Genomic DNA, 14,896 nt, shown 5'->3' on the forward strand with positions numbered 1-14,896 from the left:
CTCCTGTTTGCCTCCCTTCCCCTAAAGCAGGGGTGTCAAAGTAATAAGACAAGAAGTAATGAATGAAGGAAGTTCCTTCATTGATTCTTTCCTCTGTCCTTCTATCCTTTCTTTCTTCCTTCCTTCTTCCTCCCTCCTTCTCTCTTTCTTTCCTCCCCCTACCTTCCTCCTTTCCTTCCTTCCTTCCTCCTTCCTACCTTCTTTCCTTCCCTCTTCCTTCCTTCCTCCCTTCCATCCTTCCTTCCTCTATCCCTTCCTTCCTCCTTTCCTTCCTTCCTTCTTCCTTCCTCCTTCTCTCTTTCTTTCCTCCCCCTACCTTCCTCCTTTCCTTCTTTCCTCTGTCCATCCTTCCTTCCTTCCTTCCTTCCCTCCTTCCTTCCTTCCTCCATCCTTTCCTTCCTTCCCTCTTCCTCCCTTCCTTCCTCCCTCCTTCTCTCTTTCTTTCCTCCCCCTACCTTCCTCCCTTCCTTCTTTCCTCTGTTCATCCTTCCTTCCTTCCTTCCTTTCCTCCCTTCCTTCCTTCCTTCCTTCCTTCCTTCTTTTCTCTGCCCTTCCTTCTTTCCTCTGTCCATCCTTCCTTCCTTCCTTCGATCCTTCCTTCTTTCCTCCCTTCCTTCCTTCTTTCCTTCCTCCCTTCTATCCTTCCTTCCTTCCTTCCTTCCTTCTTTCCTTCCTCCCTTCCATCCTTCCTTCCTTCCTTCCCTCCTTCCTCCCTTCCATCCTTCCTTCCTTCCTCCCTTAGAGACATTAAAGATAATGTGTATCAGAAGGGCTACCAGTTGTTGTTTAATTAGGAAACAATCATCTTTTTGAGGAACATTGGGTAGACAGCAAATATCAAATATGGATAAATAAAACAGTCCTCCCCAGTTGGGGCTTTATAATCTCATATAACCTCACCCTTTATAGGACACTCATTGAAAGGAAGGAAGGAAGGAAGGAAGGAAGGAAGGAAGGAGGGAGGAAGGAGGAAGAACGGAGGAAAGAAGGAAGGAAGGAAGGTAGGAGGGAGGAAAGAAAGAGAGAAGGAGAGAAGGAAGGAAGGGAAGAAAGAAGGAAGGAAGGAAGAAGAAAGGGGGTTGGAGGAAGGAAAGAAGGAAGGGAGGAGAGAAGGAGGGAGGGAGGAAGAACAGATGGAAGGAAGAGAAGGAAGGGAAGGAAGGAAGGAAGGACGGAGGAAGGAAAGAAGGAAGGGAGGAGAGAAGGAGGGAGGGAGGAAGAGGAGGAGGGACGGAGGAAATAAGTAACAAGGGAGGGAGAAAGAAAAAGAGGAAGGGAAGAAAGAAGGCAGGGAGGAAGGAAAGGAAGGAAGGAAAGAAGGCAGGAAGGAAGGAAGGAAGGAAGGAAGGAAGGACGGAAGGAAGGAAGGATATTTTGGGATATATATATATATATATAAAGGGTTAATAATCATATTGTATTGGGGGCCTGTGCTTGTGGAGAGGAAGGCAAATCATATGCAGCACCGTTCATATCCAAACAAGCGTCCATAGAGAGATAAGATATAAGATGTAAGATGTAAGATGTAAGATATAAGATGTAAGGCAGGGGTGTCAAACATGCGGCCCGTGGGCCAGATACGGCCCGCCAAGGAGTGCAATCCAGCCCGCTTCCTTCTTGTGTTATTTTCCTTCCTTCCATCTGTCCTCCCTACCTTCCTTTTATCCTTTTTTTGTTCCTTCCTTCCTTTCTTCCTTCCATCTGTCCTTCTTTCCTTTCTTCCTTCTGTCCTTCCTTCCTTTCTCCCTTCTGTCCTTCCTTCCATCTGTCCTTCCTTCCTTCCTTCCTTCCTTCCTTCCTTCCTTTCTTCCATCTGTCCTCCCTACCTTCCTTTTATCCTTTTTTTGTTCCTTCCTTCCTTCCTTTCTTCCATCTGTCCTCCCTACCTTCCTTTTATCCTTTTTTTGTTCCTTTCTTCCTTCCATCTTTCCTTCTTTCCTTTCTTCCTTCTGTCCTTCCTTCCTTTCTCCCTTCTGTCCTTCCTTCCTTTCTTCCTTCCTTCCTTCCTTCCTTCCTGTATTCTCTTCCTTCTCCTCCTTCTTTTCCTTCCTTTCTTCCTTCTGTCCTTCTTTCCATCTGCCCTTCCTTCCTTTCTTCCTTTCTCCCTTCCTTCCTTCTGTCTGTCTGTCCTTCACTGTCTCTCTTTCCTACCTTTCTTCCCTCCTTCCTTTTGCCTGTCTTTCCTTCCTTCCCTTCTTATTTCCTTCCTTCCTTCCTTCCTTCCAAGATAAGGACAGATAGAGGCAGTAACAGTAGGATAGTTCAGTCAGCAGGAACAATGTTTCAAAGAGATCGTATCTGTACCCTCATATAGATGAAGAGAAAAGTTAAAACAACTGTAAGCTGGAGATAATCAACTTGCAAAGTAAAGTGTAGCTATTCCTTAGAAATAATCATGTTTCACAGTTTTCTGTTTCTAATCTGATGCACAGCGGATGTAACACTTTAATTCCCCCCCAAAAAAGAGAATTGAGACTTATGAAGATCCCTCCACATACTACTAGCCATTATTAACCAATACTGTTTTTGCTTTTCCTTCCTCTTTGAGGCCATGACAACATAAAACATGGATTTGTTTTGTCTCATTAAACCCTTTATAGGACACTCATTGAAAGGAAGGGAGGAAGGAAGGAAGGAAGGAAGGAAGGAAGGACAGAAGGAATTAAGGAAGGAAGGAAGAAAGGGAGGAAGGAATGACAGAAGGAAGGAAGGAAGGAAGGAAGGAAGGAAGGAAGGAATGACAGAAGGAATTAAGGAAGGGTCCAGCAGGAAGGGAGTAAGGAAGGCAGGAAGGAAGGAATGAAGGAAAAAGGAAGGAGGGAGGGAGAGAGAAAGGAAAAGAGGAAGGGAGGACGGGAGGAAAGAAGGAAGGAAAGGAGGGAGGAAGGAAGGAAGTCCTTCCTCCCTCCTTTCCTTCCTTCTTTCCTCCCGATGAAGGAAGGAAGTCCTTCCTTCCTTCCTTCATCTGTCTTTCCTTTCTTCCCTCCTTCCTTTCCTTCCTTCTTCCTCCCTTCCTTCCCTTCCTCCCTCCTTTCCTTCCTACCTTCCTTTTTCCTCCCTCCTTCCCTTCTTTCTTCCTCCCTTGCTTCCCTTCCTTCCCCCTTTCCTTCCTTCTTCCCTCCTTTCCTTCCTTCTTCCTCCCTCCTTCCTTTCCTTCCTTCTTCCTCCCTTCCTTCCCTTCTTCCCTCCTTTCCTTCCTTCTTCCCTCCTTTCCTTCCTTCTTCCTTCCTTCCCTTCCTTCCCTCCTTCCTTCCTTACTTTAGGTGCAAATGACATAACTAGTAAGGCCTGTTTAAGGGTTAACATCCTGTTAGGAGCATGATGGGTTAAGGTGGTCGTTCAATTGTATATGTGCTTTGAATTGGTAGACTTGAAGCTTGTTGGTAAGTCTATACTTTTAATAGAAAAGGTTAAAACTCAGTTGATATTAATGATCAGATAAAGCCAGAATGTATCACACACCTCTCTATCAAATAAAGCATTCAGTTGTTTACCAATATGACCTTTTTTATACCGAATTAAGGGCAACGTATCTTGGAGGAGATACAACTCATAAGAATCCAAAATATAAGCGACGAAATATTTTTAAAAGTATATTCATGCCTGTTTAAGAGTTAAAACACACTAGACAAAGTACTTTTATACTTTCACTTATTTGTCACACGTTTATTTTTACTTTTACTTCTTCTTTTTTTTAAAAAGTTGAGACGCATTTTCAATACTAAAGGAATGTCTTGACTGATTGATGATCGATAATCAACCACTAACAAGACAGTATAAGATCAATACCGACAGATTGAGGTTCTTACCTGTCCGCTACCTGCCGGTTTGTGCGTCGCTGCTTGTCCGGATAACACCGGACAACACCGGCAGAGTGTCGGTCGGTCCCGCTGCTGCAGAGAGAGAGAATGAGAGAGAGAGAGAGAGAGAGAGAGAGAGAGAGAGAGAGAGAGAGAGAGAGAGAGACTGTGTCTGTCTGTCCGCTTCTTTCAATGAATGTTACCTATTCACCGACGGGTCTCCCTCTCTGGCCGGGAGGGGCGGAGTTTAGAGAAAAGTGTGTGTGTGTGTGTGTGTGTGTGTGTGCGTGTGTGTGTGTGTGTGTGTGGTATTTAATACTAACCTCGTAGAGACCAGTAGTCCTTATGAAGAGCAAAACCCGGTTTAAATGGGGGGTAAAACGTCATTTCTGAGGTCCTGGGTTGAAGTCAATGCAATGTCCCAATAAGGATAGCTGTGCAAACGTGTGTGTGTGTGTGTGTGTGTGTGTGTGTGTGTGTGTGTGTGTGTGTGTGTGTGTGTGTGTATGGTCTGTCCTAGGCTACTTTTGGGGACAGACTTATGACCAGTTACTTGGGGTCGACTTGTCTAATTGGGGACAAAAAGCAGATTTCTGTGTCAGTGGTTCAGGTTAGTGTAAAGGTTAAAGGTTAAGTTTTAGCTAGCAGCACTTATGGTTGAGGGTTAAGGTTACGTCTATGTAATGTCCCGTAAACTGACCTAGGACAACGTGTGTGTGTGTGTGTGTGTGTGTGTGTGTGTGTGTGTGTGTGTGTGTGTGTGTGTGTGTGTATGTACTGGACGGAAACACACAGATTCAACACGTTTATGAATGAAACAAAGGGATGATTCATTCAGTGTCTCACTCACATTGAGTTGTGTAATTTAATTCATTTAATGCAAAATTTAAAAATAGATGTGAAGCTTATGTTCGGCTTCAGCAGTGTGAGTGAGTTAGTCATATCAAGTGATATCTGACACATTTAACCCTCCTGTTGTGTTCGAGTCAAGGAAGGAAAGGAGGGAGGGAGGGAGGAAGGAGGGAAGGAAGAAAGGTAGATGGAGGAAGGAAGAAAGGAGGAAGAAAGGAAGGAAGAAGGGAGGAAGGAAGGAAGGAAAGGAGGAATGAAGGAAGGAAAGGAGGGAAGAAGGGAAGGAAGGAAAGGAGGAAAGAAGGAGGGAAGGAAGGAAGGAAGGAAGGAAGAAGGGAAGAAGGAAGGAAGGAAGGAAAGGAGGGGGGAAGGAAGGAAGGAAAGGAAGGAAGGAAGAAAGGTAGATGGAGGAAGGAAGAAAGGAGGAAGGAAGAAGGGAGGAAGGAAGGAAGGAAAGGAGGGGGGAAGGAAGGAAGGGAGGGAAGAAGGGAAGGAAGGAAAGGAGGAAAGAAGGAGGGAAGGAAGGAAGGAAAGGAGGGGGGAAGGAAGGAAAGGAGGGGGAAGGAAGGAAGGGAGGGAAGAAGGGAAGGAAGGAAGGAAAGGAAGGAAGGAAGAAAGGTAGATGGAGGAAGGAAGAAAGGAGGAAGGAAGAAGGGAGGAAGGAAGGAAGGAAAGGAGGGGGGAAGGAAGGAAGGGAGGGAAGAAGGGAAGGAAGGAAAGGAGGAAAGAAGGAGGGAAGGAAGGAAGGAAAGGAGGAAGGAAGGAAAGAAGGGAAGGAAGGAAAGGAGGAAGGGAAGGAAGGAGGGAAGGAAGGAAGGAAAGGAGGAAGGAAGGAGGGAAGGAAAGGAGGGAAGGAAGGAAGGAAGAGTCACAACAGATGGGTCAATTTGACCCGGGAGCACAACAGGAGGGTTAAAGTCTTTTTACCATCAAATTCCCTCTTAGTGTTTCCTGTTGAGTTGTGGTGGAAGTATAGTAGGACTAACAAAGAGAGGGACTGTGGGTTTAGTCCTCCATCACTTCCTGTAAACATTATGAAAGATCATCTAATGGTCAGTATGAACAGGATGAATCATTACAGCAAGAAAAACAAGTTTAATGTTGATTTAGGCTCCCGACTGTTGGTTTAAGACCCACGTGAGTGCTTAAAGTCCAGTTAATAAGTTGTATGAAATTTGAAAAATTCTACTTTGGCGCCCCTCAGTGGTGAAAAGACAGAAATGCACCAGTTAGTACCGACAATGTCTCATTTTTCTTCAGTCAAAAACATATTTAACCCTTAAACAGACAACGTGCACCAGGAGATACAGACTCTTTAACCTTCCTGTTGTCCTCCCGGGTCCTTCCTCTGTCCTTCCTTCCTTCATCTGTCCGTCCTTCCTTCCTTCCTTCCTTCCTTCCTTCCTCAGATCTAAGTTCAGCTGTTAGGGTAAATGTTCCCTCCTTCTGTCCTTTCTTCCTTCCTTCATCTGTCTGTCCTTCCTTCCTTCCTCCCTCCTTTCCTTCCTTCTTCCTCCCTTGCTTCCCTTCCTCCCTCCTTTCTTTCCTTCTTCCCTCCTTTCCTTCCTACCTTCCTTCCTTCCTCCCTCCTTCCTTTCCTTCCTTCTTCCTCCCTTGCTTCCCTTCCTCCCTCCTTTCTTTCCTTCCTTCTTCCTCCCTTCCTTCCCTTCCTCCCTCCTTTCTTTCCTTCTTCCCTCCTTTCCTTCCTACCTTCCTTCCTTCCTCCCTCCTTCCTTTCCTTCCTTCTTCCTCCCTTCCTTCCCTTCCTCCCTCCTTTCTTTCCTTCTTCCCTCCTTTCCTTCCTACCTTCCTTCCTTCCTCCCTCCTTCCTTTCCTTCCTTCTTCCTCCCTTGCTTCCCTTCCTTCCTCCTTTCTTTCCTTCTTCCCTCCTTTCTTTCCTACCTTCCTTCCTTCCTCCCTCCTTCCTTTCCTTCCTTCTTCCTCCCTTGCTTCCCTTCCTTCCTCCTTTCCTTCCTTCTTCCGTCCTTTCCTTCCTTCCTTCTTTCCTTCATTCCTTCCTTACTTGAGTTGCAAATGACATAACTACTAAGGTCTGTTTAAGGGTTAATCAGAATTATTCAACGCATGACAAAACAAAAAATATATCTACATTCAGTGGCTTTCATGGTGTCATGGAACAGAAGAACAACCAAATGAAATGCAACTTTTACATTAACATTTTGGTATTTTTATCATTTCAATTAGATATATACAATTAACTACAACAAATACACAACTAAACCTTTTCCACACTATTCTTATTTGGCTTGTTTTGCATTTTTGTTTCACTGACAGTACGATTTTATTTATTTATTGTTTGTTGTTGATTATTAATGGACACCAGGAAGACCAGCGACCACTGTGCGGAAGCGAATGAGGATCTTAATAACGAATAAATAAATACAATAAATGTTTAAATCCCACCTGCTTATATTATTGTGCTTATTGATGACACTAAGATAACTCGTTTAACCAAAGACCAAAGGCTTTATTTAACGTATTTTGTATATTATGTGGCATTTTGTATGTCTGTACATTTTCCAACAGTATTCCTTCCATCCTACCTTCCTTCCTTCCACCTTTCCTTCATTTTCTTTTCCTTTCCTTCCTTCCTTCCTTGCTTCCTTCCTTGCTTTCTTCCTTTCTTGTCTTCTTTTCCTTTCTTCCTTCCTTCCTCCCTTCCGTCCTTCCTTCCTTCCTTTTGTCTTTCCTTCCCTCCTTCCTAATCTCTCTTCTTAACGTCTTTTCCTTTCTTCCTTCCTTCCTCCCTTCCGTCTTTCCTTCCTATCACTTTTCTCTTCTTTCCATCCTTCTTTCCTTCCTCCCTTACTTCTTTCCTTCTTTGTTTTCTTCCATCCTACCTTCCTTCCTTCCACCTTTCCTTCATTTTCTTTTCCTTTCCTTCCTTCCTTCCTTGCTTCCTTCCTTGCTTTCTTCCTTTCTTGTCTTGTTTTCCTTTCTTCCTTCCTTCCTCCCTTCCTTCCGTCCTTCCTTCCTTCCTTTTGTCTTTCCTTCCCTCCTTCCTAATCTCTCTTCTTAACGTCTTCCTTTCTTCCTTCCTTCCTCCCTTCCTTCCTTGCTTTCTTCCTTTCTTGTCTTCTTTTCCTCTCTTCCTTCCTTCCGTCCTTCCGTCCTTCCTTCCTTCCTTTTGTCTTTCCTTCCCTCCTTCCTAATCTCTCTTCTTAATGTCTTTTCCTTTCTTCCTTCCTTCCTCCCTTCCTCCCTTCCGTCCTTCCTTTTGTCTTTCCTTCCCTCCTTCCTAATCTCTCTTCTTAACGTCTTTTCCTTTCTTCCTTCCTTCCTCCCTTCCTCCCTTCCGTCCTTCCTTCCTTTTGTCTTTCCTTCCTATCACTTTTCTCTTCTTTCCATCCTTGTTTCCTTCCTCCCTTCCATCTTTTTATTGTTCCGGCCCACATGAGATCAAATTTGGCTGTATGTGGCCCTTGAATGAAAATGAGTTTGACACCCCTGCCATAGAGTCAAAGGGGGGGGGGGGGGGGACAAACAGTGACACCACCAGGCTGATTTTGTGGTAATTTGGCGCCATCATCTGTCTGGATCACTAAACTACAACATTATGTGTTTGATCTCAATCCAACTGACGCTGAAAATAAATCTACAAAAACAGACATATAATTAACCCTTAAACAGGCCTTACTAGTTATGTCATTTGCACCTAAAGTAAGGAAGAAAGGAAGGAAATAAGGGAGGAAGGAAGGAAGGAAGGAAGGAAGGAAGGAAGGAAGGAAGGAAGGAAGGAAGGAAGGGAAGGAGGGAAGAAGGAAGGAAAGGAGGAAGAAAGGGAAGCAAGGGAGGAAGAAGGAAGGAAAGGAAGGAGGGAGGAAGGAAGGAAGGTAGGAAGGAAAGGAGGAAGGAAGGGAAGGAAGGGAGGAAGGAGAGAGGAAAGGGAGGAGGGAGGGAGGAAGGAAGGAAGGAAGGAAGAAATAAAGGAAGGACAGATGAAGGAAGGAAGAAAGGAAGGACAGATGAAGGAAGGAAGAAAGGACAGAAGGAGGGAACATTTACCCTAACAGCTGAACTTAGATCTGAGGAAGGAAGGAAGGAAGGAAGGAAGGAAGGACAGATGAAGGAAGGAAGGAAGGATGGAAGGAAAGACAGATGAAAGAAGGAAGGATGGAAGGAAGGACAGATGAAGGAAGGAAGGACAACACGAAGCTTAAAGAGTCTGTATCTCCTGGTGCACGTTGTCTATTTAAGGGTTAAAAAGATGTCAAAGGCAGCACTACCAGTACTTCTCTTCTCTTCCTTCCATCTGTCCTTGCTTCCTTTCTTCCTTCCTGTATTCTCTTCCTTCTCCTCCTTCTTTTCCTTCCTTCCTTCCTTCCTTTTAATGAGCACTACCAGTACTTGCCATGCTTTACTGTTAAATATAATCATCTGTGGAAGGTTTTTTAAATATGGAGTACAACATATCCAGGAGTGACATCTTTCATGACAGGTCCATCATTAACGAGATAACACTTGTTTATGCCTTAGGGAGAAATTCAGATGTTTGAGCAGTGATGGAAGCAGACTACAGATATGTATTTCTTCTTATGTAGGCTCTATCAGAGAGAGAGAGAGAGAGAGAGAGTACAGATAGACAGACCAGCAGCTATTGGGAGCATGAAAACCTCCAAACCTGTGTGAAGCATTGAGGAAGGAAGGAAGGAAGAAGGGAGGAAGGAAGGAAGGAAAGAAGGAAGGAAGTGATGGAAGCAGACTACAGATATATATTTCTTCTTATGTAGGCTCTATCAGAGAGAGAGAGAGAGAGAGAGAGAGAGTACAGATAGACCAGCAGCTATTGGGAGCATGAAAACCTCCAAACCTGTGTGAAGCATTGAGGAAGGAAGGAAGAAGGGAGGAAGGAAGGAAGGAAAGGAGGGAGGCAGGAAGGAAGGAAGGAAGGAAGGAAAGGAGGGAAGAAGGGAAGGAAGGAAAGGAGGAAGGAAGGAAGGAAAGGAGGGAAGAAGGGAAGTAAGGAAAGGAGGAAAGAAGGAGGGAAGGAAGGAAGGAAAAGAGGGAGGAAGGAAGGAAGGAAAGGAGGGAGGAAGGAAGGAAGAAGGGAGGAAGGAAGGAAGAAGGGAGGAAGGAAGGAAGGAAAGGAGGGAGGAAGGGAGGAAGGGAAGGAAGGAAAGGAGGAAGGAAAGGAGGGAAGAAGGGAGGAAGGAAGGAAGGAAAGGAGGGAAGAAGGGAAGGAAGGAAAGGAGGAAGGAAGGAAGGATAGGAGGGAAGAAGGGAAGTAAGGAAAGGAGGAAAGAAGGAGGGAAGGAAGGAAGGAAGAAAGGAGGGAGGAAGGAAGGAAGGAAAGAAGGAAGGAAGTGATGGAAGCAGACTACAGATATATATTTCTTCTTATGTAGGCTCTATCAGAGAGAGAGAGAGAGAGAGTACAGACAGACCAGCAGCTATTGGGAGCATGAAAACCTCCAAACCTGTGTGAAGCATTGAGCTCTGCATGGAATACTGCAGCTGCATTACTTTACGAAAAAAGGCCATGAAATATTTCCTATGTAAATTATATTTGTATACGCTAGAATTGAAACTATCAGCTGATTGACCCGTTGGTTGAATGACAGAAAATTAAACTACAATTGTGATGAATTGATTGTTTGAAGTCTTTTTTTAAAGCAAAAATACAGATAAAAATGAAAGACGAATAGTGACAATACTTCTCATATTAAACATAATTGATTTTTGGACTCTTAGTTTGACGGAGCACACAATTAACCAAGGAAATAAATGACAGATTAAAATCCCATAATAAAATTGACTTTTAGTTGTAAAATCAGTTTCTGCAAAAGCAACTTATGAACAGTGAAGAACTGTCTCAAAAACCTTAAACGTGTGTTCATATGAACTCCACTACAACCTTTACTGTATGTTTCTCTTAAAGCTGAATGAAGGAGTCCATGAGGAGGTTGTAGGGGTCCTTGGCAGAGATAAAAGTGAAACTCTCTTTAAGGTTTACCATTGGCTTACCATTGGTTTACCATTGGCTTACCATTGGCTTACCATTGGCTTACCATTGGTTTACCATTGGTTTACCATTGGTTTACCATTGGCTTACCATTGGTTTACCATTGGCTTACCATTGGTTTACCATTGGCTTACATGACTAATGCAGAACTTTTAGAAATCTGAAAACTGATATAACTGATTAACATTGTTATTTAACTTATGTTTGTAATAAATATTATTTTAGATACGTGTTGTCATGTGTGATTCCCATTTCTGTTATGGACTTTGAGCCAGTTTGTAACATCATAAATCCACAGAAAACATTTCACTGGCTGTTTGTAGGTTGTTGTATTCACAGTCACAAAGTCTCAGTTTGACATCTGTTAGTGCGGATGTACAGAGGATTACTTGTGTGGATACTACCAGCCAAAAACAGTGCACATTCAGCATTATAGTATGGTGGAAAACGTGAGGATATTAAAAGAAACCTAAAGACCAGCGAATAAAAACTGAGCTGTTAAAGTTCAGTGTCTAAGATGTATCAAACTTAAAAGAAAGAAAGACTGACATTAAGATTCTGACGTTACCTTGGCTCAGTGTCAGGTGTAGTTTTCAGCTTTTTCAGCTTATGTTTGCATTAAAGTGATACGTTGGAGCGTTGAAAGTGTTTTTAATCCTTCGCCTTGTACGTTGAGGTAATAATCTTGGGAGTAATTGTGGCTCGGGGGGCCGGCCCTCTGATTGACAGCTCATTTAAACAGACACGGTGAAGAAGAGATGAGAGTAGAGGTTCAGAAACAGGAAGTTAATGAAGCTGGAGGGATGAGCGACAGGTACAACATCACTAATGCACTCATCTCCCACCCTGTGTAATTGAAACCTCATTTAGTAAAACACGGTGATGCTGATTCACCCATTTTCTCTGAAACCGAAGAGTGAAGAGAAAAAGTTTCGATTTACCTGAAGAGTCTCTTTAAACTTTAAAGTCGATTGAACAGACCGAGACAGATACAAGAGAGTATATGTGGAGATTATCCCAGTTGGACTTGAGGAGGTTGTAGGTATCATTGGGGAGATTGTAGATGTCCTTTTGGAGGTTGATTATTTAAATTCCTATCTATGAAGCCACACAGAAAGATTAATACCTGTTATTATAATAGTTGTGTGTTACAGCAGTTTCACAGTTTAGCCAAATTTTATGCACAAGCTTGCGAAACCAAAACATGGTTTACTGGATTAATCAAACAAATTAAAGAAGTAGTACCCGGTCGTTAAAGAAGTGCTCGCAAACATAAAGGAAGCCGAGATAGATAGACATAAAAAGAGTGATTAAAATTAAGCAAAAAGAGAACCAAAGAGAAGTTCCAAGGATACTGAAAACCAAATTTAATTACAAAATTGATTCATTGACATCCTTTCAGTTATTCACACGCAGGTGGAGGACAGGCGCGAGTGTTGCAGGAAACGTCATTATCTGTTCCTCCTGCACCCAGAAGATTCAATTTAAAGCACATTACAAACACACACACACCCACCCCCCCCCCCCCCCCCCCCCACACACACACACACAGTGAACTTTGACCTCCTCTGAATGAGTTTTTCGTCAAAGAGACAGGAAAGCAGCTTGCTGTGATGTTTCTCTTGATCACCTAAAAGCACTGGCTCAGACCAGGAAGCTGCTGCTGCTGTTGTAACTGTATATACATCTAAAAGGTTTTTTTTCTTTTCTTTTTCATTTGTTGGAAACACTCAACAACAAGGTGCCACCAGGCGGGGAGTTCCTGTCCTCTGAAAAGAAGCCAACCAGGAAGTAACTTAGAGCTGCATTCTATCAAAAGGCCACCAGGGGGCGACCGTCTCTATACAAGTCAATGGAGAATTCACCAACTTCTCACTTGATTTCTAACCTCAGTAAACGTTTTCAAAATGTGTTTATGGTCTCAATCGCTAGTTTAAAGCCTTCTTCAATGCAGTATGATGTTCATTTGGGACATTTTGGCCTCCCTGATTTTATATGTGACGATAAAGCAGGGTATGCATTAGGGGCGTGGCTATGTTGTGATTGACAGGTTGATTGACCAATGTCCTTAAGATCCAACCCTCGCAACAATAGCAACCTCTCCGCTCCGCCCATGGCTCTGCCTCACGCCCATATAAGTAGAATCCGTGTTTTTATTTTTCCCAGCATGCACCTGAAATTTTCAAGATGGCGCTGCCTAGATTCGATACTATTGGCTTCCGAGCAGCAGTCCACAAACCAATGGGTGACGTCACGGATGTTACGTCCATTTCTTATATACAGTCTATGGGTGCCACCTGAACGCCATCTGATACACACCCTAAAATGCCCCATCATTAATCTGTGTGTATGCAGGGAGGCTGCTTTCTAACAGTGATATGTGTGAGTGTTTCTGGGCATCAAACTTCTGTTAACCCTTTGTGTCGTCCTCCCGGGTCAAATTGACCCTGTCTGTTTTGACTGTTCCTTCTTTCCTTCCTTCCTTCTGTCCTTCCTTTCTTCCTTCCTTCCATCTGTCTTTCCTCCCGCCCTCCTTCTCTCTTCCTTTCCTTCCTCTCTCTTTCCTCCCTTCCTTCGTTCCTCCCTCCCTTCTTTTCATCCCTCCTTCCTTCCTTTCCTTCCTCCCTCCCTCCCTCCTTCTCTCTTTCTTTCCTTCCTCTCTCTTTCCTCCCTTCCTTCCTTCATTCCTCCCTCCCTCCTTCTTTTCTTCCGTCCTTCCTTCCTTCCTTTCCTTCCTTCATTCCTCCTTCTCTCTTTCTTTCCTCCCCCCTACCTTCCTCCCTTCCTTCTTTCCTCTGCCCTTCTTTCCTTTATTCTTCCCTTCCTATTTTCCCTTTTGCTTCCCTTCCTCTGTCCTTCTTTCTTCCCTCCGTCCTACCTTCCTTCCTTCCTTCCTACTTTCCTCCCTTCCTCCCTCCTGTCCTTCCTTCTTCCTCCCTCCTTTCCTCCCTTCCTTCCACCTGTCCTTCCTTCTTCCTCCCTTCCTTCCTCCCTTCATCCTCCCTTCCCTCCTTGACTCGAGGACAGCAGTAGGGTTAAAAGGGGTTAAAAATAAACAAGCTATGGGTTTTCGGTGAGAGGAGGTGGTTCATTTGTACTAGGTGACCACAAGCAGCACTGTGATACTGCCTTTACCTGTACTAATTAATAATAATAATGAGATATATATATATATATATATATGATATAAACCAGGGGTGTCAAACATGCGGCCCGTGGGCCAGAACCGGCCCACTTTCCTTTCTGTGTTCTTTTCCTTCCTTCCTTCCTTTCTTCTTTCTGTCCTTCCTTCTATCTGTCCTTCCTACCTTCCTTTTTCTCATTCCTTCCTTCGTTCCTTTCTTCCTTCCATCTGTCCTACCTTCCTTTTTCTCATTCCTTCCTTCATTCCTTTCTTCCTTCCATCTGTCCTTCCTCCCTTCCTTCCTCCAGTTCTTACCTGGCATCTGTCCTTCTTACCTTCCTTCCTTCCTTCCTTCCTTCCTTCCACATGTCCTTCCTTCTTTCCTTCCTTCCTTCTGTCTGTCCTTTCTACCTTTCTTCCCTCTTTCCTTGTGTCTGTCTTTCCTTCCTTCCTTCTTTCTTCCCTCGCTCCTTTCTTTCCTTCCTCCCTACCTTCCTTTTTTCCTTTCTTCGTTCCTTCCTTCCATCTGTCCTTCCTACCTTCATTCTTTCCTTCCTCCCTTCTGTCCTTCCTTCTGTCCTTCCTTCTGTCCTCCCTTACTTAATTCCTTCCATCTGTCTTTCCTACCTTTCTTCCCTCCTTCCTTTTGCCTGTCTTTCCTTCCTTCCCTTCTTATGTCCTTCCTTCCTTCCCTCCATCTTTTTAATGGTCCGGCCCACATGAGATCAAATTGGTCTGTATGTGGCCCTTGAATGAAAATGAGTTTGACACCCCTGATATAAACTAATGGGTTAAACAGGTACCAAGTGGAGATCCTTGTTCTGTTTATTCAGTGTTTCTCACTAAAATGCATTGTGTTAGGGCTGAGGTTCAAAAGACTTTGCACTCAACATTTCAACATTCATAATCAAACTTATAAAAAAAGTGAAGAGAGTCAGGGAGGACAGGTGGTATCCTAATTATTGTTGTGGGCAGCAGAAGGTGGAAAAATGTTTCTAAAATCTGATGGATTAAAAGTTTCCACTAAGATGTAGCAGCTATGTTAAATGAATTTCCACAAAATGATTTTTGTTTATTTTTAACCCCTTTTAACTTCCTGTTGTCCTTGAGTCAAGGAAGGAAGGGAAGAAGAAGAGA

The sequence above is a fragment of the Scomber japonicus genome, chromosome 23 (assembly GCF_027409825.1).
Source record: "Scomber japonicus isolate fScoJap1 chromosome 23, fScoJap1.pri, whole genome shotgun sequence".
NCBI lineage: Eukaryota > Metazoa > Chordata > Actinopteri > Scombriformes > Scombridae > Scomber > Scomber japonicus.